The sequence below is a fragment of the Taeniopygia guttata genome, chromosome Z (genome assembly GCF_048771995.1).
Source record: "Taeniopygia guttata chromosome Z, bTaeGut7.mat, whole genome shotgun sequence".
NCBI classification, from domain to species: Eukaryota; Metazoa; Chordata; class Aves; order Passeriformes; family Estrildidae; genus Taeniopygia; species Taeniopygia guttata.
The window spans coordinates 53,143,064-53,165,833 of NC_133063.1; the positions used below are offsets into that span (position 1 = coordinate 53,143,064).

The 22,770-nt window shown below is 41.5% G+C and overlaps 1 long non-coding RNA gene across 3 annotated transcripts; it reads left to right on the forward strand.

The window, feature by feature from the left end:
* The first annotated feature begins 804 nt into the window (after positions 1–804).
* On the forward strand, positions 805–22,032 carry LOC140681855 (uncharacterized). Of its 3 annotated transcripts, XR_012053037.1 has the most exons (5): positions 805–2,049; positions 9,853–10,187; positions 14,674–14,717; positions 14,808–14,860; positions 18,992–22,032. It is a non-coding gene; the product is annotated as an uncharacterized lncRNA (long non-coding RNA). The 3 variants fall into 3 exon arrangements; XR_012053036.1 differs by lacking the exon at positions 9,853–10,187; XR_012053038.1 differs by lacking the exon at positions 9,853–10,187 and having other exon boundaries at positions 20,147–22,032.
* The last annotated feature ends 738 nt before the right edge of the window (positions 22,033–22,770 follow it).

Sequence of the window (22,770 nt, forward strand, 5' to 3'; positions counted from 1 at the left end):
CTCAGACTAGTACAGATACTGAAGGTATGCACAAGATTGTTTTTCAAAAGAGATACTGTATTTTGTTCATTTTAGATGCTAGTTAGCATTGAACTCATTCAGCGCAAGTCTTGAGCAAAATTTATAAAGGAAGGACTATTCTACTGAAAATTCATGACTTTTTAGTTCCCTTACTCTGCAATCATCAGATTACTCAAGAGATGACCCTATGGGTGCTGAGGCAGTAGGGGGTGATGCTTCCTCTGATCTTGTCCCTATCCTGATCTCTGCCCTTCATCACAGTCATATTTCATAATCGCTGCTGTGTGCTCCTCCAAAACCATGAAGGAGAAAATGAAGCCTTGGATAAACGCTCCACTTGGTAGTAAACACGATGTGCCAAATCTGGTCACCGAAAACGGAGGCAGAAGAAAATAGCTTGCATTATGCCTCCCGAAGCAGAGGCTGTCGCGTTATCCCTCGGTTCCTCTCTTTTGTTTACACCACTGCGAAGGGCTTCCTGGACCTCCTCTAAAGAGGCAGGCTGACCTCAAGGGTCCTGCGACCGCCCGGTGAAATCACGCCCCGGATTGGGGCCGGGCCGGAGGCGGCGGCAGCAGCGCCTGTCCCCCGCCGGCGCGCCGCCCCGGAGAGCGGCGGGGGGGGGGGAGGGTGGGGGCGCGCAGCCGGCGCGGGCGCGGAGCGGGGCGCTCGGCGGCCCGCCAGGTGGCAGCAGGACCCCGCGGGACGGGCTGTGCCGGCCGGGCCCGGCGCGCCGCGGGCTCTGGCCGCCGCCGCCGCGGGGCCGCGCTGCTGCTCCGCCGCCGCTGCCGCGCCCGCCCCGGGCACGGCGCTCCCCCCGCGGGGCAGCGCGGCCCCGCGGTACGGCCTGACTTCGGGGGCAGCGCGGCCCCGCGGTACGGCCTGACTTCGGGGGCAGCGCGGCGGGGGCCCCGGCCGGGAGCTGTTTGGGGAAACCGGGCTCAGGAGCGCGGTGGAGGACGAGGCGCTCGGTAGTTTGGTGCAATTAGCGGTACAACCTGCGCCAGCACAATCCGCGGTAAAGACAAAGCTGTATGCAAATCGCCCTCCCCTTCCCCATCCCCCGCTGCCGGGGTCTGACGCCGTTCCCCGGACTGTTTTTTAACGATACGGTACGCGGAGTAACTTGAAATTAATTACAAGGTTCTTGTCTAAAAGGCGGGGGGAGGCGGTGTCATCCGGTGGGCTCGGTACTCGGAGCTTTGGCCACCTGCTCGTGGCAGAGGTGGCCAGGCTGTGGAGGCTCCCGCAGCCTCGCTTTTCGGGCAGTCCCGGGGCCGGAGAGCTCGGCTGCCGCCGCGGACAGTGGCCACAGCGCCCGGCGAAGGTACGGCCCGGGGCGGGCGAGGCGAGGCCAGGGCGCGGGGACGGAGGGCAAGGGGGATGGATGGCTGCGGGCTGGGGAAAACCCGAGCGGGGGAGGTCTCTGCCTCCTTCCAGCTGGAGGAGTGCTTTTTGGTGTGGAGTGCGTGCGTATATGTGTGTCCGCCTGTGTCTGTGGGGGGTTTGTAGGTGTTCTGGCTGGGGCTCCGAATTTACGTCCGCAGACTCTACTCTTTCTGACTTCTTCCCCTAGAAGGTGGTTTGTTGTTTTCTGGCATATACTTAGCTAACTCCCACCCTCGAAGATAAATGTTTCAAAATACTGAGAGACGACTACAAAAATCGCTGTGCTGTGGGGAAGACTGGAGGATGTGAGGGCTAGGGCAATTCTTTAAAATACGGTAACTGGCATGAGTGCTAGTTTCTGTGAATATATATGTTAAATACATATATAATACAGAGTTCTGTGTAAGCTAGCAACAGGAAAAAATAATAAGGGGTTTTTTGACAGGACTTTGATTTCCATGTCTCCTCTCTCTCTCTCTCTCTCTCACATCTTTCTGTTTGTCTCCTCTATATATTTTGCTTTTATTACAAGAAGTTTGTTAATACGACATGTCAACGTTGCTGGCTTCAGACTGCAGCACTTTTTTACAAAGCCAGAATGAAAAAATTTCCCCAAACCTCCACGTAATGGCACAACTGGTATGTATAAATAAAATCTTCGTTATTTAAAGTGACGTGGATGTGGTTTACTCTATAGCCTCAGTAATTTAAACAGCACCTATCTCCTGCAGATAGAGTTGCTATGCACCTCTCTAGTAGTGAGTTTGAAAATTCGAACCCGGCTTTGATTTATTTCCTCTGTATCAGTGATTAATGCGCCATAATTAGCTAATCTCAAAGCCATTATTTACAACAGGGGCAGACAAAGGGAAAAACTGATAATCCAGCACTTAACTCGGTTTGAAATTATGAAACTGAAAAAAAAATGTTTAGGTCTCGTCTCGGAACCGGACAGCCAGTCCGATAACAACAACAACAATAACAATAACAACGGCAACAACTTAATCCATTAATTATAAATGATTCTTTTTTCCACCGAGAATGTACTTGTACTATCTGTGAGTTCTAAAAAAGTAAGCATCTGCTGTCAGTCTTCTGTCTCCCCCTTTGTTGCTGTGTTAAGGAGAGGACCTAAATCTGCGCTGCCCAAAGGCGCGGGCGGTGGGCACGGGCACAGAGGAGGAAGCCCACGGCCACAGGCGCAGGGAGTGCTCGCCATTCCCGCCCCACCAGCCCCGCCCGAGCCGGGTGCGTGGGAGCCCGGTGGTAGCCCGGTGGTGGCTCCGTGGTAGCGGGACTGGTGGCGGTGTGAACAGCGGCCGAGGGGCAGCGGGACCTCCGGAGCTGCGGCCGCCCGTTGGGCCCGAGGTCACCGTACAGCAGCCGGGGCTGCCCGCCGATGTCCAACGATTTCCTTAACGTTTTGCGTTAAATCCCGAGATTCTTCCCTTTCTCTTCCTTTTTGACTGTGGGAATATAGCTTTCTAATAATATCCTAATCCCCTGACCTCCGCCAGCCCGGGAAGATAGGCAGGCTTCGTTTGATCTGGAAATGTGAGGAAAGACGGGAAATAGAACATCCATAAAAACAGCAAGGAGGGAAAGAAGAAATTTGATTAAGAAAATCAAATAAAAAAAATAGAGGAGAAGAAAAACAAAACCCGACGGGTGTTGGAGTAGGGGCAGAGCAAAGGTGCTTGGTGTGAGCAGGCGCTGATTGTCCAAGAGAAGAGATGCAAACATTCTTTGTTCCGATATGCCTTGTCAGGGGCACACACAAGTAATCCTTATAGCGAAAAATTATTAGCACTTTGAAAAAGAATAAATGAAAAGGAAGGAAAAGAAAAGAGAATCCATCAAAACCTCCCCATCCTGTTTATAATTCTTGGGGTATAAAAACCAAAAAACCAAACCAAGACAAAACAACATAATCTGTAATATTTCCAGTTGCTACTCGCTCTCCCCCTCGCTCTCTACTCTTCTCTCCCTCCCAAACAAACAGTGAATTAGAGATGATCGCCCCGTGCCCGCTGTAATGCGGCGATATGGAACAAACCGGGAGGGACCGGGCAGGAGAGGGAAGTGAAGAGCTGTAGGGATGGATACCCAGGGCAGTGCGGGACTACTCCCCTCCAGCAGGGCCAAAATCTCCTCCTCGCTTTTCTTCTTCGTCTTCCTCCTCTTCTTGTCTAATGAAAGATTGATCGAGACATATGAGTAATTCCTGATGCTACTTAGCGCTGGAAAAAAAGAATCCAGGCTCTGAACTCCAAAAAATTTTGCATAGGATTTTGGTTCTGAGAAATGCCCTGTTTGTCCTAAATCCAGCCACAAGGGAGGGGGTTGGGTCAGGGGACATCTGTTTAATTTGAAGCAATAAATACGCCGGATCTGTGGCTGTTTGGGTGTTTCCATTTTTAAAGATGATTAATCCCACCTCCACCCCCTTTCCAATTCGACTGTAAAGAAATGGATTAGGAATGGTATCAAGAAGGATTATTCATTTATATCAGGCAGATGGAGCTGTACAGTAGGGTTTCAAAGAAACAAAGAAAATGGTTTCTAAATGGTTGTTTGGCATGAATTATTTGGTGGATTTGCAAACAAGCAAGGCGAAGCACTGTACAGCAAGATGTAGAGGAAACCCATCTGGCACCTTTCCCATGCTTGTCTGAGGCTGGAGGGGTTTCCAGACAGGTAGCGGAGGAATCGCTGAGCAGACCTGGCCCGAAGGGAGCGGGCCAGGGAGCATGAGGCTGCTCTTCCCTCCGGCAGCCGAGAGCCTCCCGCCTGCCCGAACTGGCCTGGGGATTGCTGGCGACTGCACCTGCGGGGCGCGCACAGATCCGGCGCTGCACAGCCGGACCCCTGCAGGCTCTGGGGCACCACGAGACACGAACCTGGTGGGGTCCTGCGTGCCCTCCCCGCTTCCCCACCCACCTCTCCTCCTCCTCACCTGGCCCTCTCGGTTCAACCGGTCGCAAAGCTCAGGGCTGTGGCGGGGGAGGGGTGGGGGGAGAAAGGGAGGAGGCCAAACAATAAAGAAGCGACAAACTTTCGGAAGTGTTTTCATCACGATCCGCCCCTCCGCGCATTTCTGTTTCTCTCGGAATTTTTCAGTCAGCCTCGCTTTGAAATCTCCGGCCATTTCAAACAGTTAAAAATGTGATTGACACGTATGTTAATAGTTTGTTTTTGTGCAAAGTGGATCTGCAAATTTCCAACCCAAACACACTGTGTAGATCAGATGTTAGGTATAAAAATGGTTTATTGATTGAAATAATAGAAGCATTATTTTGATTTGTCCTGACATGCTGACTGATTTATAGATTCCTACCCCATTGATTTCTTCTTGTCCGGGCAGAAGGAAATGATCAAATCTCTTGAAAATGCCCTGTTGTACTAATTAAGAACCTGAGGTGCATTTTTCCCTTTCTTTCTCTTTCTTTCTTTCTTTCTTTCTTTCTTTCTTTCTTTCTTTCTTTCTTTCTTTCTTTCTTTCTTTCTTTCTTTCTTTCTTTCTTTCTTTCTTTCTTTCTTTCTTTCTTTCTTTCTTTCTTTCTTTCTTTCTTTCTTTCTTTCTTTCTTTCTTTCTTTCTTTCTTTCTTTCTTTCTTTCTTTCTTTCTTTCTTTCTTTCTTCCTTCCTTCCTTCCTTCCTTCCTTCCTTCCTTCCTTCCTTCCTTCCTTCCTTCCTTCCTTCCTTCCTTCCTTCCTTCCTTCCTTCCTTCCTTCCTCTCTTTCTCTCTTTCTCTCTTTCTCTCTTTCTCTCTTTCTCTCTTTCTCTCTTTCTCTCTTTCTTTCTTCTCTCTCTTTCTTTTTCCCCCCTCTTTCTCTCTACTGGAATTTGCCAGATTTTGTCTATGCTCCATGGACTTGGTGCGTGTATCTGTATATTTTTTATCTTTTATACATCTGTTTTCACTTTGCACTTTCAATGAGCTGTAGCAGACAATAGTGAGAGAAACATCTGAAAATGCAAGGAGACAGAGTTGCATATGTGTTTCATTTCTGCGGGTTAGTCAGGGAAAACAACAAAAGGACACCTGGAGGGGGTGTGTATGGAATAAAACATACAGTTACAAAGAGGATTGTGACCTGTAAGAGCGAAAGGCGACCACAACGAAAAAGGACTGCAAAAGTAAGGAAAAAGAGTAGAAGTGAAGCAGGAAAGAGTGTCAAGGAACACTGAGCCAGACCAAGAAAATAAAGTTAAAAGCCAGTTCGGCTGCATGTTGCCTACCTTTTAAAAAAGAAGAGTTAGAGGAAAGACATGTCAGTCCGGACAAACAAACTGGGAAGACGCACCTGCCGAAAATGTGTAACTGATCTATCAAAACAAATGTGTGTCTGTTCATCCATCTATGCATTTATATAAGGAGATCTAGAGCATCCCAACAATAATTGCAATCATGCATCGAAGAGGTAAGTCTCACAATTCTCTCTTTTATGAATGTGGAATTAAATCTTCTGAGTATCCAACAGCAGTGACATCCCAGGCAGTGTTAGTTTGGCTGGACTTGGCTGGACTTTCTGTGCGTCTGTGCGTGCTTGCTTGGCTTTGTTACTTTTTTTTTTTTTTTTTTTTTTTGGCTGTGGAGAAAACAGGGTTCAGTGGGAGACAACCATATGGGGAGGGAGGGCAATCCCATTGTCTCTCCTCTGTTCGCCAGAGTATCTCGTTTTACCCTGGAAAAGACGATCAAACGGAGCCAGGGTCCACTCAGGAAAGTAAAAGGGATGACGGGGGTGGGGAGAGGAGGGGTGGCGGGGGGAGGGAATAAGAGTGGGTGCATGTGGATTTAATACCAGTGAAAGTATTACAGGGGGATCAGATTTAGCGAGAGAGCGAGAGGGAGCTTTTGAACATCTGTCTAATGCAGCTAATAGAAGCGACATTAGTGATATTGGAGAGAGAGAGACACCAGCGCCGATCGGGCTGGGATTACGGGAGTCTACCCAATCCGATTAGCCGCTGCCCCTCTCCTGCCAGCGGCCGAGCCCTAGCCCGGGCCAGCGCCGCGACGGGAGCGGCCCCGCTCCGCGCCCGTCCGCGCCGCTGCGAGCCCCGCACAGCCGCGGCCCCCGGCGCTGCTCGCCCCTTTCCGCAGCCCCCGGCAGCCAAGGTTCAGACCCTTCGCAGAACGGCTCCTCAGGGGCAGAGCCGCAGCTCGGCGGTGGCGATCAAACCGCTCGGGTTTAATATTCATCAATACACCGCGATGAAATTCCACCCCGCTCCCGAGGAAACCTTTATTCTCCGGCTAATTGTAATTTACAATTACGCTTTATACCTTATCATGTAGGAGGTTAGGAAACAAGATTCTTCCATATAATTATTGTCCTCATTAATCCTATTCTAGTGCGTATCACCTCGCACCGCAAAGTCCTATTGTTCCCTCCTACCCATTGTACCAGTCATTTAAACTAGTGCATGAGAAAAATCCCAGTCTGCATAATTTTAGGCATCACACCCACGCACGCCTCTGAGCCCCAAGCAACACGCGTGAATGGGTTCTAACTCCGGTAGAAGCGGAGCGGAGCGGCCGGAGGAACTGGCAGGGTTACACAGCGCCGGGTTCCCCTCGCTATTCGGGCCGGCAGCTACCGGGGCCGCCGCGCCAGGATGCACTCTGCTTTTGGCTGGGTTAATAGATATTTTCCCTCTAGTTTGCTTGTCAAGTCGACAAATTTTAAAGTTTTCCTCGATTATAATAGCAGGCAATTACACAGAAACATACACTTGTGAACTCCTTGCACCCAAGCATCTCCTGCCCACACGCACCATATGTCTTACAATCCTATCTTAACCGTGACTGTAGCCTTCAAAGCAAAGTGCATCTGTCTAGCTCTCTAGTGCAGGGAAAATGCCTGCAGTTTGTACCTCCAGGCATTACAACATGCCTCAGCCCAGCTGAAAACAACACTGCAGCTGGAGTTCAGCCGGCCGCAAAGGAGTGTCACTGCCGGCAGCTCTGCCAGGGACGCTGCCAGGGGCTGCCGTGGGGCTCTCGAGTACTATCAGGTTCAGCCTTGTGCCTGACTCTTCACAAGCTGTTTTACTACACGGTGGGAGCTACCCGAAGCATGACTCAAAGGCTGACTAGCATCCAACTCATGAATTACAGAAAATTGATGCCCTGCTTAAAATTCACAGCAGTGAATTTGTAATGTTCACATTTCTACGTGACAGTCATCTTGCAGGGAGATAACATCTAACAGCTCCTGAGTTTCCCCCTTGTAACACTGTGGGAATAACATGACAAAGGCCAAAAAGTCTCTCTGTTGCTCACTCACACACAGTGCACACACCAGAGTATTGTGTAGCGGTTTCATTATTTGTAGCACATCAGTACAATATTTATCTCTGAGAAACTACACTGGTGGGTTTGATTTTCTTGTTTGATTGTTTGACTGGCTGGGAGTTTCTTGAATGGACATTAATACCTTTCTTTTTATAAGCTTTTCTTGCCCAGGTGATCAAATTTTATTAATCTTTCGTATCTACATATCAGGCACCAAAGTTGTTATAAATTAAAACATCCTAAATTTTAATAGTAACAATCTAGTCTGCATCAGATTCTTAATTAGGCATAGCTGAGACAATGAGCTGATGTTAGAATTAGGAGATATCACCACTGAAGAAGGTATATCATGAGGCCTATATAAAGTCTTGGTTTGCCACCCATTAATCTCTGAACCTTTGTCACTTAAACAAGAAAAAACTACAAACCCAAAACATTCTCCAGCTCCTAATAATCCTTATTTTCTATAACCTTCACCACTTATTTTCAGAGCAAAACTTCATAAACTTTTTATTTGGGAATCCAAATAATCTTAGAAGAACAAATTCTGTCCTACCCTCAGGCCCTATGTTCATTTCATTCTTGTATTTCTGCTGATTACATAGTTGTGCTTCTTTTAAGTGACATGCTCTTGAGTTACTCTTTTCTTATTAACTCTCTGATGTTCCTAATAAAACAAATAGCTTGCATCATCCAGGTCATTCTTTGTTCTGAAACAGAGGGTTTTATGCTAGGTGGATGTTAGATATATTCAGAGGCTGGCCAGCAGGAGACAGTGACAGTTAGGGGATCATAGCATCTCTAATATGTGCACGTGCAATTCAAAACACTAGAGAATTTTAGCACAAATTTGTGCTTCTGTAGCAAGAAAGATGATCAATGTCTCGAATCCTGTTTTCTGGATCCCCAAACTTCTTATGAATTATGTTTATAGGTTAACATGAGGTGCCTTAAATAGATTTCCTCCATTTTAGCATTTCTTAACATTCCATTAGAGTTTTTAAACCATATATATTTCTAAATTCTACCACATACTTAAAGCAAAATATTTAAATAAAATAATTTTGTAACAGATTCAATTTATTGGAAGAGAATGGTGAAAGCAGGCACATCTACTATTTAAGACAATGCTGGATTTTCACCCTGCAGTGGATAGAAAGCATTTTTTTCTAGTATTTCCCATTATTCTTACTAGGATTTATTTATACAGTGCAGTTTTTGAAAAATATATCTAAGACATTCCATATGAGCATGTAGTGAATTCCAAAATGGACCCACTCTGATGTGCAATAATACCCATTTTAAACCTCTTTTGTGAAGTGCTCAAATTCCTCCTTACATCCCTGACACTTCAGAATGGCACATGCCTTGTACTGGAAACTCCGGGGCTGAGAAAATGAATATGATATTGAAAATCAAAATATCAAGAGCAGAAAACACTACTCTATAAGGGTAATTTTAAGTTACGTACACATAGAGTATCTACATATAATTGCAGATACAGCCAAGCCAGGCTGCAGGATCATCTACTTAGATGAATTTTCTCATAATGAAAGAAGAGGGTTTTTTTTCTCCTATTAGCTGAAGATCAGCACCGTATAGTACACAAATTCCAGAGTAGTCATGGACAAGTGGAGTGGTTTTTAGAGAATAATTAATTGGTAGATTGTCTTTTGGGTATTATTACAGCTTTTTCTGATGGTATGTCAGAGGCCAAACCCTTGTGGGCCACACACTATTCAAACCTGTAACCAGAATTTTGGTCCCTGCTTGGTGTTTCTTTTGTAAGCAGGAAACCCTATCTCCTGTTTTGGTTTGCTTGCTTGTGACTCTGGTGCTAAGAACACCACTGCACCTGAGCTTTAAGTGCAATAGTACTAGTTAAAATGTCACAGATTAGATAAAATATCTGAGGTAAAGCTTAGGAAAAAATATAGAGAAATGTAAGTGAAGAGACAGCAAGAAAAGGTATATCTTACAGGAAAAAATGATATGATGAAAAATATGGATCAGAAAGATGACACGGGAACTTGACATATTTTTCTTTTACCATACAATATTTTCCAGTAGTTCTTAGGAAGACATAACTCTTTGTCACACCATTCCCTCTTGTCTCTTAAATATTTATGTATTCTCCAGGCTACCATGGCCAAGTATGCTAAGGAACAAAGGCACTGGGAGACCTAAGAAAATCTCAACATAGAGAAGAAAGAGTACAGATTCAAGAAGAAATGACATGGTCTGCATTCTCATCTCTCTGCAGGATCATCTTTCAATCTCATCTGTGTATCAATGCATGCACACACAGGCACACCACACATGTCCTTTGAACTACTTCTCAGCTAATATTGCTTAAACAGCCAACTGGGCAATGTACTATGTCAGCAACACTACTAGTGCCAGGAGGGAAAAGTGAAGGACTGAGATGGAGGAGTATATCAACTTCTACATTTGATTGCCTTTAAACCAACCAGGTAAACCTCAACAGGGCTGTCTCTATACCCCACAAGGTGTAATGTGTTGGCAATCACGACTGGAGTGTGTTAGAATAGGACTGACTAGCTAATGGGATGGATTATTAATGGCAATATTTTGTATCCTTTCTAAAATAAGATTTGAAGACTTGTGAAGAATGCAAAGCAGATGACACGGGGTAGTGTTTAGCATCGCTGTGGGCAAGGCACTCTCAGGTAGCTGATGCACCCTTACTCATATTACTCTGCCAGAGCAACCCCTTAATTTGGAAAGTAACTGAGTAAAGCTGCTTCTTGCCTACACTGGAGTGAACTGAAAATACCTCAGTAAAAATCTATGAAGTTCTACTGGTGCAAGCCTGCTGTGTAAATGTTGTGAGAATCAAGCCACTGCAAAGGGATAATTTATGATTTGGGCTGCTCAGCTGCTGCTACAATGCTTGAGCCTGACATCAGTGGTGCTTAGAAATTAGTGCATCTTGTGCCACACACAGGAGTGAGAAGAGGACTGGGCTGGGGTTTGTATTCCTGTTTAACATCAGGGGGTGAGTGGGCATTTCTTACAAATTCTGGCATGGTGCAAGTGGAGTACAGCTCTGAGCCTAGAGGAGTTATCTGGCATACTAGGCAGTGTATCTCCATCCCCTATTAGGCAGCAGGCCATGTGAAACACTATGAAAGCCAAGATTTTTATTATTTCCTTAGTGAAAAGGTGTATCAATATGATCATTGTGATGGTCATATTAGCTGCAACATGATCTTTGCTGTCTTCTCTGAACTTCTTTTACCTGCTTACTATTACTTGTCACCAGGGGCAGCTTTTCAGTTCTGTTTCCTGGATCTTGATTTCACTGTTTGTATATATTCTTTTGCATGCTTGCAGGAGAATGTATCTTCGTCAACTAAAAGGAGAAATAAATGAGTGAGAAGCTTGCTTTGCTGAGCAATTAGACTGTTAATTTTTGCATTGTAATTCTGGAAATAGGTCTGGCTTTGTGTGCGTTGGTCTAAATGCAATTTTAATTTCACCGTGTGTCTAAATGGGGAAAGGATGACTAGGGGATGTGACATCATATTTAGCAGTAGGACGCAGCCATTCATTTGGAACATCATGAGCTGTGCTAAGAGGAAGAACTTGTTTTTAAATAAGTTGTGTTTTAAGTATTCCTGAGTTTTGGCAGGAGAATGAGGGGCACCCAAGTGAGATCATTGCAAGTTCCCCATGCCTGCCTTGGTTTGGAATTCACCCATCAGCAAATAGAAACCAAGTCTTGATTATGGCAGCACTACTTATTAGTAACTGGTTGACCACCCATTGCAAAAAATCATGTCTTACACTTTCTGCTGGTTGTATTCCCACAAATTTAGACCCACATAATTGAAGGGAATTATCTGTTTCTATCAAAAGCCCAGGCATTTGGCAAAACAAAAATTCCTATTTAATCAGGTATATTTTTAATCTCACCAACTTTTTGTTCTCTTTAATTGTTCTCTGTTCAGCAATAGTGCTATTATTTGACTGCATAAATAGCAGGGCTTTGTTTGTTATTTTCTGCAGATGTTTGTATCTTGAATGGTTGTGTCTCAGATGTATTCAGGGGTTGACTTTGCCTGTTATGCTTTCAAAATTCAGGGGATTAGCATTAAGCTTTGGCAATGATTTATGCTGTTACCAAAGATCTCTGGACAAACATGGAGTTAAAAAAATGAACCTGATTCTAATGACATATGTAGGCCAAATTCAATTACATCATAAATCACAGAAAAATTGCATGCAGTGTTGATCAGAGAATAATGAGACATATATGCTTACAACAGGGTAACTTGTTGGCATAACAAGTCTGGCATCGAATCTATAAAAAGAGGGTAACTCAAGCTGGTGTGTGCATGTGTGGTGCGTGAGTGTGTGCATATCAGGGAAAGTAAAGCTTTATCCCACACTGGCTGTAGGAAAAAGCCTTAATCTGGATTTACTTGTATTTCATTCCCAGAGTGACGTAAAAGAGTCTTAGAGCCAATCTGTACTGCACAAGGGAGTCAGGTGTGGAGACATACAAGAGCTGAGAGCCAGAGAGCTCTGTGCTCTGTGCAGGAGGAGCCCCTTGGCTCCAGTACTGCCGAGTTTGACTGCTTGGCCCCAGGTTGTGGGGAGGGGCTCCAGTGTCACCCCTACACCAGTCCTTCTACCACCTGCCTTCACACACCATCACTTCTTCCTTTTGCCACTAGCGCTCCACAGTTTGAGCTCCTTGACTAGTTTCAGTTTTTCACCTCCAATCTCTAATTGTAGCTTTTGGATGTTCTATTGCTTTCTTTATTTCTTGAATTGTTGTAACCCTCCTAACCCATCTGCATTACAAGACTGACCTACCATCTTCTATCTACCCGATAAACCTGATGTTCCAGGGCTTTGCTGCTCCTACCTGTGCAGTCCTTGCGTGTAGAATACAGAGTTCCCATCGTGTGACTCCAGCCTTGACTTACAAACTGGAAGGATGACATGTTCAATGTTATCTCTTGATAAAAAAACCTTCAGATTGGCTGAGGCAATGCAAGGCTTATTTCTTTAATTAAAAACAACTTCTCTATTCACTGTAGAGCTTTCCCATTGCCCTAGCAGTGACTGACAGATACCACATGAACCTTCAAACTGTGGACAAACTGCAGAATGTGTTAAGACTAACAGATGTGTTAAAACTCTTTCCTTCTGGTGAAATGAAAGGCACAATTAAATGTCTAGTTATAGAATAGCTGTAGACAGTAGAAGACACAACTGGGGGTATATAGACCTGAGCAAAGGACTGTTTGAGGAAGATTGAGTGAGCCTGTAATAGGATTCAAACTGAAGCTGCTGCTGCCATGAAAATTCTTTCCTGTCCATTCTTCCAGCCTTTTATTCACACCCTTGCACTTCTCCTCTGCTCTGTACTGACCTGTGTGCTTGTGTAATGCACTGGCAGCTGAAACAGGGAACATCATGGCTAAAAATTACCTAGTGAAAAAATAGTCTACATTTATGACAGTAATTCAGCTATATAAAGTCACTGAATAGCCACCACTGTGAAGATATATCTATCACAATCCCAGGTCCTAGTCTAAAATCCAAGGGAATAAGTAGGCATTTGGTATTCCATGTGCAGGTGGGAGAATGAGAGAGAAGTATGACTCTGGGTAAAAGCAAGGGAAGGGCATTTCCAGATGCCAGGTTGTCTAAGAAAACATACAGGTGGGGAAATATAACAGCTTTATGCTTCTGAGCTGTGTGATGCACTGGCACCTTACACTGATGCATGAACTTAATTGCAGCAATGAAAAGTTTGTTTTGTAGAATACATTTCCTCAGCCACCACAAACTATTTTATAAGAACTTGATATTATATGACTGCTTGTCTCCTAGCATTCAAGCTAGGCTACACATTTTTAAAACACATACTCTTTCAACCTGTCTCCCTGCAAAGGCTGTCCTCAGAGCTAGTATCAGAGTAGAAACCTTTATTTGACTCCTGTGACATCTGCCTTTGTATGACTTGAGACTGCGACCTAAAATACAAATGCCTCCAAGACTCTTCTTCCTTCCACATACAGTGCTTAATACAAGATGAGATTTATTCTGTTTCAGTATAAATTTAAATATAAATTTCCTAATGTTAATATAAAAAATACACAGAAAGGTAAATATACATGGTTTGACAAATATCAGTTATATATAAGTATATCAGGACACTTTTCTTAATTTTTCCAGAAGAAATAAAATTCTAGCATGCCTTACAGATTGTGGAATGAAATAAAACTAGTGGTATTACGAAATCATGAAGGTGATGCTGTTTTCTAAGTAACTATAGTCAAGATTATCGGGTTATTTTTATTTTTAACCATGTTATACTCTGGGTTGTTTTCTATGAGATTTCTGGAAGACATTTTTCCCTTAATAAAACAAATTAATATTAATTTACCATAATGAAATTCAAAGCAACTTTCAATTTAGGGTTTTAGCTTCTGGTGACAATTTTCTATGTAAAGCAGCTGCTATTTTAAGTCTCTTGCTTGCTCAAGGAAGAGTGTAATGGGCTTTGGCTGGCTATCTATAGCAACTCTAGAATGTTTGGCTTTTTTATTTTTAGCACAATTCAATTTAATTAATTTACAATATATAAGATGTTAACAAAATCCATTTGATAAAATGAATTTTATTTGTTATTTATGGGGAAGACACTTAAGGATTTCAGTAATTCTTCAAAGCATTTACTTTTTTTTCCTGACTTTTTGTTTTACACTATATTTTATAGGTCTTCATTTGTATTTGATGTAGGTTTTTAACTTCAGATTTATGTCTCAACACCTCGCAACAAATTTTGTAAATATTCTGTGGGGGCTTGGTCCTGAAACATAAACACTTCTTCTTATTGAGACACTGAAGTAAAACAGATCCCCTCATTTATTATGTGATATCCAGGAGACTAAGGAGATTTTGATCTCTTTTTTTCAGGAACATCTTCTTCAGTAAGAATAATGAAATGTCATCATGCTAAGGTGAATCATAATAAATGTTATGTCTTGGTTGACACTGAAAAATAAATCAAAGAAAGTTGTGAGAAATATTGGTGACTTTTTTTTCCACAGAGATTTGGACCAGCTCTATAAATTAAACAGAACGCGATGACAGCCTTGAGGCGGTAAGTAAACCATTCAGAAGATAATCTCCATAGTAACAAAAAAAAGTTTAACCATCTCAAACCAAAATAGCACATCTGGACCTGGCTGTGTCATATGGCAAAAGGGAACATTTTATTGTTGTCAAAAGTCACCACACACAAGAAAACTGCACAGCTTAATCCTTGTTAGTGGAAATCAGTGAAGTACAAGAGTTGTTTTGGGAGGATTCTGATCCTGTAAGAAATTATGTATTTGCTCACCTTTATGCTGTTTAAGGAGCCTGTTGCAATCCATCTGGTGTTTGCAAGTTAGCAGTAAAACCAGGCTCTCCCTTAATGAGTATGGAGTCTCATCCTGAAAATTCTTGCTCATGAGAGTAGTCTTAAATTATTATCAGAATGCATTTGTGTAATAACTGATTCACTGCATTCCTAATTAGCAATATTTTAGTTTAATTGCACTAAACTTCAAAGCTGAAGACCTATTTTACAAGACATTCTTTAGTGCTAAAGATGGAATCATTAAATTGATGTGGGTGCAGAAACTCAGAGATTAAGACTGAACTGCTGAAGAGAAGGCAAATTTTAATTCAGTAAGGACAAGGCTGTGTGTGACATCCATATCTTTTCCTGAGAACAAAAAGGAGAAGGGGCTACACTTTTAATTTTGTTCAAGCTGCATAAACTTTGGATCAAGCCTTGCTAAACTAGTGCATGGTTGATGGTAGGAGGCATCCACAGGGTGGTTTTTAGGAGTTGCGTGGGGTTCAGCTGCCCTCTTATCAAAACTCTCAATTTTGGCTTCACTATGGGGTTTAAATTTTCTCCTTTCTAAACTTGCAAGTAATCAGAGAAGGAAACAGGTATAACCTTCATTCTGTCTTTTTTACAAAACCATCATTTCACCAAGTGAAATGGCATGAGGGTATGTAGCAATTTGTGGGTATAGGCTATAGCACAAATTATGTCTCTGAGCTAAACTGTTCCAGAGTTTGTGCTTCCTGAAGCTTTTGCTGGGTTGGAGTGTTTATGCATCTTCTTTTGCTCAGGCCTAAGCCTGTTCTCAAAGGCACACTTTGAATCTCCAAAACAATAAAAAAACTGTGTCACTGATCAGCTCTCTGGGACTCTGTGAGAGCTCTGCATCCAGTCTTGGCATCCTGAAGACAGTCAGCTCTGACAGACTTCCCTAGTATGCTTTCAGCTTGTCCTTGTCCATACCTCAATCCATACAGTTAAAGCTACAACACCCAGGAGGTAGCTCAGTCTTCTACTTTGTCAATTCAATCCTTTCGACCCAAATGTGCCAGGAGAGCTAAAAAGGGCCAATGTGGGCTCCCGAAGAAGCAGAGAGATTTCTAATTTATGCCGGTAACAGTAACATACAGCAATTTTCACACAACCTCCTTCCTCATGGTGCCACAGCATGGTTTATGTTTTTTGTCTTTCTGTACAAATCTAGTCTAAGCTCTTCAGAGCTTAGGAAACTAAGTTCTACCACTTCACCTTTAGATCCCTAGACAGACCTAGCACCAGAAAGTCCTGTGGATGGGGATGTCCCTGTGTGAGTGGATTCTTCTTCCCTTGCTTAAAAAGGACAGAGTCTGCCCATACCAAAACCTCCCTCTGTAGTAATCTTTAAGTATGATTCAGACCTCTCTGAAGAAGAGTTTAGTTTGAAGGGAGAGTAATGTCTGTTTCCACTGCATGTACCAAAAATATTCCACAATCCTGACCTAAAATAACAGCTGCAGTCACAAGCCAGGATTTGCAAAGTATTGGCACAACGATGTCCGTGACAACAAATGATTTGACATAAATCCTTGCAAGACAAAAAAGATGTAGTGTAGAGACAGGTTTATAAAGCTGTGTGATGAAGCAAGGTCAGTATCTCTAATCTAAATGCAACAATACTCATGCTGTATTACAAGAAGCCTCCAAAGCAACCTTTCCTCACCTCACTGAAAGCAAGCTTCTCTTTCATGTTCCTTTTTGAAATAATTTGGTAGGGATATTTTGGGTGGCATTCTCACCTGCATATGTTTATCTTTTAATACAAGTGTTTCCATCATCTATGCCCACTCCCTTTGGCTGCGTGAGTGTACTGGGCATTGCTTTTGGCTGGAGTGGAGGGTATCTGGGTAATTAATTATTGCATTGCACGACAGCATCCTTTACAATTTAAGGTTGCCAGTGCTTCAGCAGCTCTGAGACCCCAGATGAGAATTTAAAAATGTGTTGCTAAAAAGAGGGGGTTAAATGTTGTTTATACATTACATTTCTGGACAAAGCAAATTTCACTTGCACCTGCCAATAGCCAACTGATAAATATACACTGGTAGTAGTTCAACAACAGTGGGCCAGTGAGCTAGATAAATACCACAAGACACCATAAGCATTGAAGGTTAGTGTTTTCCCAGCTCTCACACTTCAGGAGATAAAAACTCTTTTCTTAAAAAAAAAAAAATTAAAATAAATAAATCCTCTTTGCAAGGTAAAAAAAAAAAAAAGCATATTCAAAACACAAAAATAAATTCATCTCAGAGTCTATTGCAGTTATCTGCTAGGTTTCCTGCCTCTCAGATGTTAATTATGATTTAATCAAAATTTGTGGTCAATTTTTAAGTATAAAAGCATCTCATATGACTGGTTGCCAATTCTGAAGTCTAAAGGCCTTGCTTTATATTGCTGTAGTAGAACAGAAAATATAATCAAAGTCTGACCTTCAACTTTAATCCTATAAACAGAGAATTTGCTTACTTTACCTTGGAAACGGATGTGATTCATCACAGTAGCCCATAAATAACATGTCAAACTGTTAGACCGATCAATGAAAATAAGTTATTGAAAAATAATGTGACTGTAAAGTCTCTATGTAAACTAGCTTAGTGTTATTTTAAAATAAGGAGGGCTTTCAGATTGAGGTAAATATTTTTTTAAGGAGAATAGTTACTATGTAATAAATGCAGTAAACATTAAACATATTTGCCCTACACAAGATATTATTTTTCGCAAAAACTACCTTAATGTAAGTAGGCATTAAAGCTCCAGCGGAAGAATTGGGGTCCACTTAGATCAAGTCTGCAAATGGCAGGTTACCTAAACTGTCTGTTGCTTATCACCATGCTTGAAACAAAAACAGAGGGTGAACTCTTGTCCACATGGGAACCCACAGGAATGGTTCAGTCATGAAAAACCTGCATTTGAGACCTGAAGGCTGAATGCAGAAGTTCTGTGATGTGAACTGGATGAATTAAGTCTCCATTATTTACTTGTGGGTATTGACTCTGAGGTCTGACAACAGCAATTTAGATACAAAGCTCCTGTTTCATGGGTTATGTTTCCAACAGGAATACCCAGAAAAGGAAGTATTTCCCAAAAAAAGTATCTTTTTGGATGCAAAAAGTGTAATTTTAAAATTCTTTGATGTAGTAGCACAGCACACATTTAAACAATATGACTATATGGAGATATTGAACTGAACTGAATATCAAAATTAATAACCTAAATTTGCTTCATATGTATGACTGAGTTTAACTGTCCAGGTAACCAGAAAGTTATTTTATTGAACAGAAGGTTGAAGCTGAATAGCTTGCTGTCAGAATCAGACCTCATCTGGCATTTTGATCTACCAGCTGAAGTTTGTTTGCACTCCTTGTGTCAGTAATAGCGGAGATAGGCAAGTTATTGTGATTCCAAATTATAAATAACATTTTTCATCCTACTTTATTACAAAGCATTTGTTTGTACAGGATGGAGTCTTTGAATGTAAATAATTAATGTGTGGATAGATTGCCTTGCTGTACAATGAGACAGAGAGGTAACAGAGTTATACCTGCATGACAGGTATGTACCTTCCTTTTTACCTTTCATTGGTGCCATAAAAATAATTGAAAAATTCTCTTTTTAACTTACACAGGAATCACTTTGCTGTGATCATACTGTAAATATGTAAAGAAAGAATATAACATAAACCATGATGGTTTTGTGAATAATTTTCTGACAGAACAGCTCTTAAGTATTTTTTGCACAAATGTGACTTTGTGTTTTAATTTGTTAATATAAATGGAATATAGCTGCAGTCAAAAGCATTCTGGATTTGCATGATGACAGCTGGAACCCTCTCCTGGCCTTTCTCCTTGTCATTTACAGTTTATTTATTTACATGAACCTCAGACCTGGTGGGAGGAAATGAGGAAATGTCAGGAATCCCACGTGGACTCAGCAATCTTCTGCCAATAAGAAGCAGCTCCAAGAACTGCTTGCTGGAAACTCTGCCCCCAGTGAAACATCACCTTCCTCACCTTTCACAGTACCTCACTCTATGCACAGCCCCTGCCTGCCTTGGTACACAGCTGTGGCTCCACCAGTGTGACAAGTGGGACTCCCAGTGCTGGAGGGGTCAGGGGATCAGTGGGTTCCCACTGAGAACAGGCTGCTGCTTTCAGAGACATTGTGTCCTGTCACAGTAGCAAAGCCAAGAGGACACCTCTGCTTGTGTGCTCAGCATTACCAGAGTGCAGAAGAGCAGCTGCTGAGGTATAAGCATGCAGGACCTTGATGAGAAGAGCCCATCCCAAGTGACTCTTAGCTAAAGTAGGAAACTAAGGGTGGCACAAGGGCAGAGCAGAGGAGCAGAGGAAGGGCAGGGAAACTGGGTGTTGCACATCTCTCTGAAGCAGCTACATTTCCACTCAAGCCCAGCTACTCCTTCTAGATGGAGAGGCTCCTGTGGGCTGTGACCCACCCCACATGCAGAGGGAGGTTGCTGTGGCCCTACACTGTGGCATCTCCTGCAGCCGGCTGCCCCACAGCCAGAGTAGCCCCAGGGAGCTTGATTTCCATCATGACTGGTTAAGGGAATGTAGTGAAAGGCTGTTTTGAGGAGGTTGGAGTAATGATAATGAAACAAACTGTTTGTGTATAACTTCCTGAAATGTGCAAGACAGAAAGAAAGAGATGTTAAATCCCGATGATTTAACAAATGCTGTTGCCATTCTCATCTGCCTGGGATCTACACTTCCAACTTTCATGTCTTGGTTGTAAAATGAACTTAGTACTGCAGTCAGCATTTGCAGATATGCTTAGATATATTGTAATTGAAAGAACCTTTTAAAGAGTGATTTCCATAGACAACAAAGCTTACTTTCTATTTCCTTTTTATGGACTACTATTTTAGACAACTGAGTGTTAAAAATCATCTCTATGCTCACAGAACTTTTTAATGGGATCCCTTCATAACATTGCTTAAAGCAAACAGCGTGTAATTCTCTGTGCTCTGCCTTACTATTGTTTTTGATTTTACAGATTTTATTTTGTGTTTGAAGATTTATTTGTGGAAAGAGAGACTTCTGATATGACTACTGTAGCACCAATTCTTCAGTCAATGCTAGGCAAATTTAAGCAAATAAATTCCACTTAAGGTAGAGTAAAAATTTAATTTGATCAGCCTGGGGACACAGGGGAGACTTCTTTAAAATATTTTAATTTCCAAAAGGAAATATTTTTTTAAGGAAAAAATACTGAACTCTGAACAACTTTTTGTTTTTGTGGTTACTATTCTTGTTTTATTAAAAGAAACAACTGTTTTAAGATGGAGTAGCACTATCACGTCATTCTCTTGCATCTTTCTCCTCTCACCCAAACACATGTTATGGGTCAGAAAACTTTTTTGTCATTTATAGTGATAATGCAACTAATTCACCCATGCATGTTATGCTGGTCTCATAACACATGCCAGTTTATCTCACACATTACTCATCATGTTGTGGAAAAGAGCCTGAAATATCAGAAAGAAATTTGAAGAACATACGACTGTAGCTGAGCCAAGTGAAGTGGTGCTGGGGTTTATAGATGCAGTTAATACTACTGCAAGCAGTGCTATTGCTGGCAATCCTGACAGTTAAAAAAAAAAAAGTAACTTACTGAGTTCCTTGTGCCGGGTTGAGCAACTCACTAAAAATAAATCATCCATTCCTTTCTACTGCCAAGAAACAGAGAGGAAATATAAGCATTGTAGTTAGCAGAAAGGTTGACCTTAGAGATTCTGTTGCCCCAGAGCCGACGAGATTATAGGGATGGGAGAGTTTATAGCAGAGATTTTAGAAACAAACGCTTTAGGATTTCATTCCACATTTGGGAAAAAAAAACCACTGAAAAACATTCAGTCCTTTGGGACATTTTTCACGACTTGTTTATCTTCCTCCATCAAGATTCAGCACTCATAAAATCTCATGCTGTGTTTGTATTGCTTTGTTGCAAGGTTTTGTTATTTTGCAGCAACACTGCAAATAACTCATACTGGAATAAGGCTGCTACTTGGCAATCTAATTTTGCACAAAAAGCAGCAAAAAATAGATAAACTGCTCATAGAGCAGTAGGCAAGATAGCTGCTCATGCTGACTTCAAAAGACAAAGCAATTAATTACCTTGTTTATAAAATCTAATCATTATTAATTATTTTTGTATTATTTTTCAAGCACACTGTGAATGGGAGATACAAAAATATCAAATATCTATTGTTGTTTCATCAGAAGGATGATACAGCCACAATACTTTAAAGGGCATGATAACAAAACTTCAGGTATTTCAACTTCAAATGTACATTTCTACCATCTTTGAATGTACAATCCAGCTGTGACATACCACAGCACTGAGTAGATTCTATGTAATTAAAGTTGGTTGGTTTGGTTTTGTTTGACTTTTTTTTTTTCCCCCAGAAAGGAGTTAATGATATTATTTGCATTTTAAATTAGAATTCAATTCGTTTGGGAATTCAAAATCAATTTGGTATTTGGTAGGTTTCTCTGACCTATCTGAATATGTCTGCTAAAGGAAAATATCTACTTTAATTGTATAGATGAATCTAAAGTGTTCATAACATACTCTGTAAGTTTTAGAACACCTCTAGAACTACAGCATGACAAGGCATCATGACACATATTCACATCATACTCGTTGGTGGAAGAAAGGTCATACCTTTCTTTCATGGAATTTAACAATATGTTACATTCATCTTAAAATTCCTCTGTCTTCATCCAGGTTTTTGTCATGTTTCAACCCTTCATTAATGTTACTGTTTTCTGGAAAGTCTGGATTCTTTTAGATGAAGCAGCAGTATTGGCCTTCAGTAATTTTTTTGATGGAAAATAATTCGAAAGTATATGAGAGGTAATAAATAAAACTGAACTTTCATTCCCTTTTTCAGCTTTGCTGTGATGTATTTTTTGGAATAGATTTACATTTATGACTAAGGATAGTGTCATCAATAATTTACCCTTCAGCAAAATGCATTATGTTATAAATTTAATCACACACCAGATCAGACTATTCTAACTTTAAGACTGCGTCATAAAAAAAAAACCTTTTTACTAAGAGAGATGCCATATTCATCTGTGAGAAGTGCCTTAGCACTCACCCTTAGGGTACTAAGCTACTTCAACAGGCCACTATCCAGATAAAATATTAAAGTAATTTTTTTGTGTGTTGGAAAACATTTTGAAGTTTGTTCCTCTGTTTCTGTTTTAATTGAAAGGTATATATATCAATAAATTTGGGGTTCTGCATCTCAGAATTTTCATTTATTTCAAGTGGAATTAAAGATATATCCTCTAAGATTTTGAAACTACTATGACAGATAGGAAGAAAAGAAATTGAAATTAAAATAAATAAAATATTTTAAATAGAAAGAATGAGATAACTGAAGAATTAACAGGATATAATTTTCATTATCCATTAACTTTTTTTTAAAAGTCTACCTGGTAGCATTGACACTATAATTTGTGAATGAAAACGTGAACTTTTAAATTTTAATATACATTTTGCATTTGAAATTATTTTAAATTTAATTTCATGTTTTTAAAATAATGAAAAAAGAAAATATAATAATTCGTCCTTTTTTTTTTCTCTCTAGTAGCAAAGGATTTTCACCA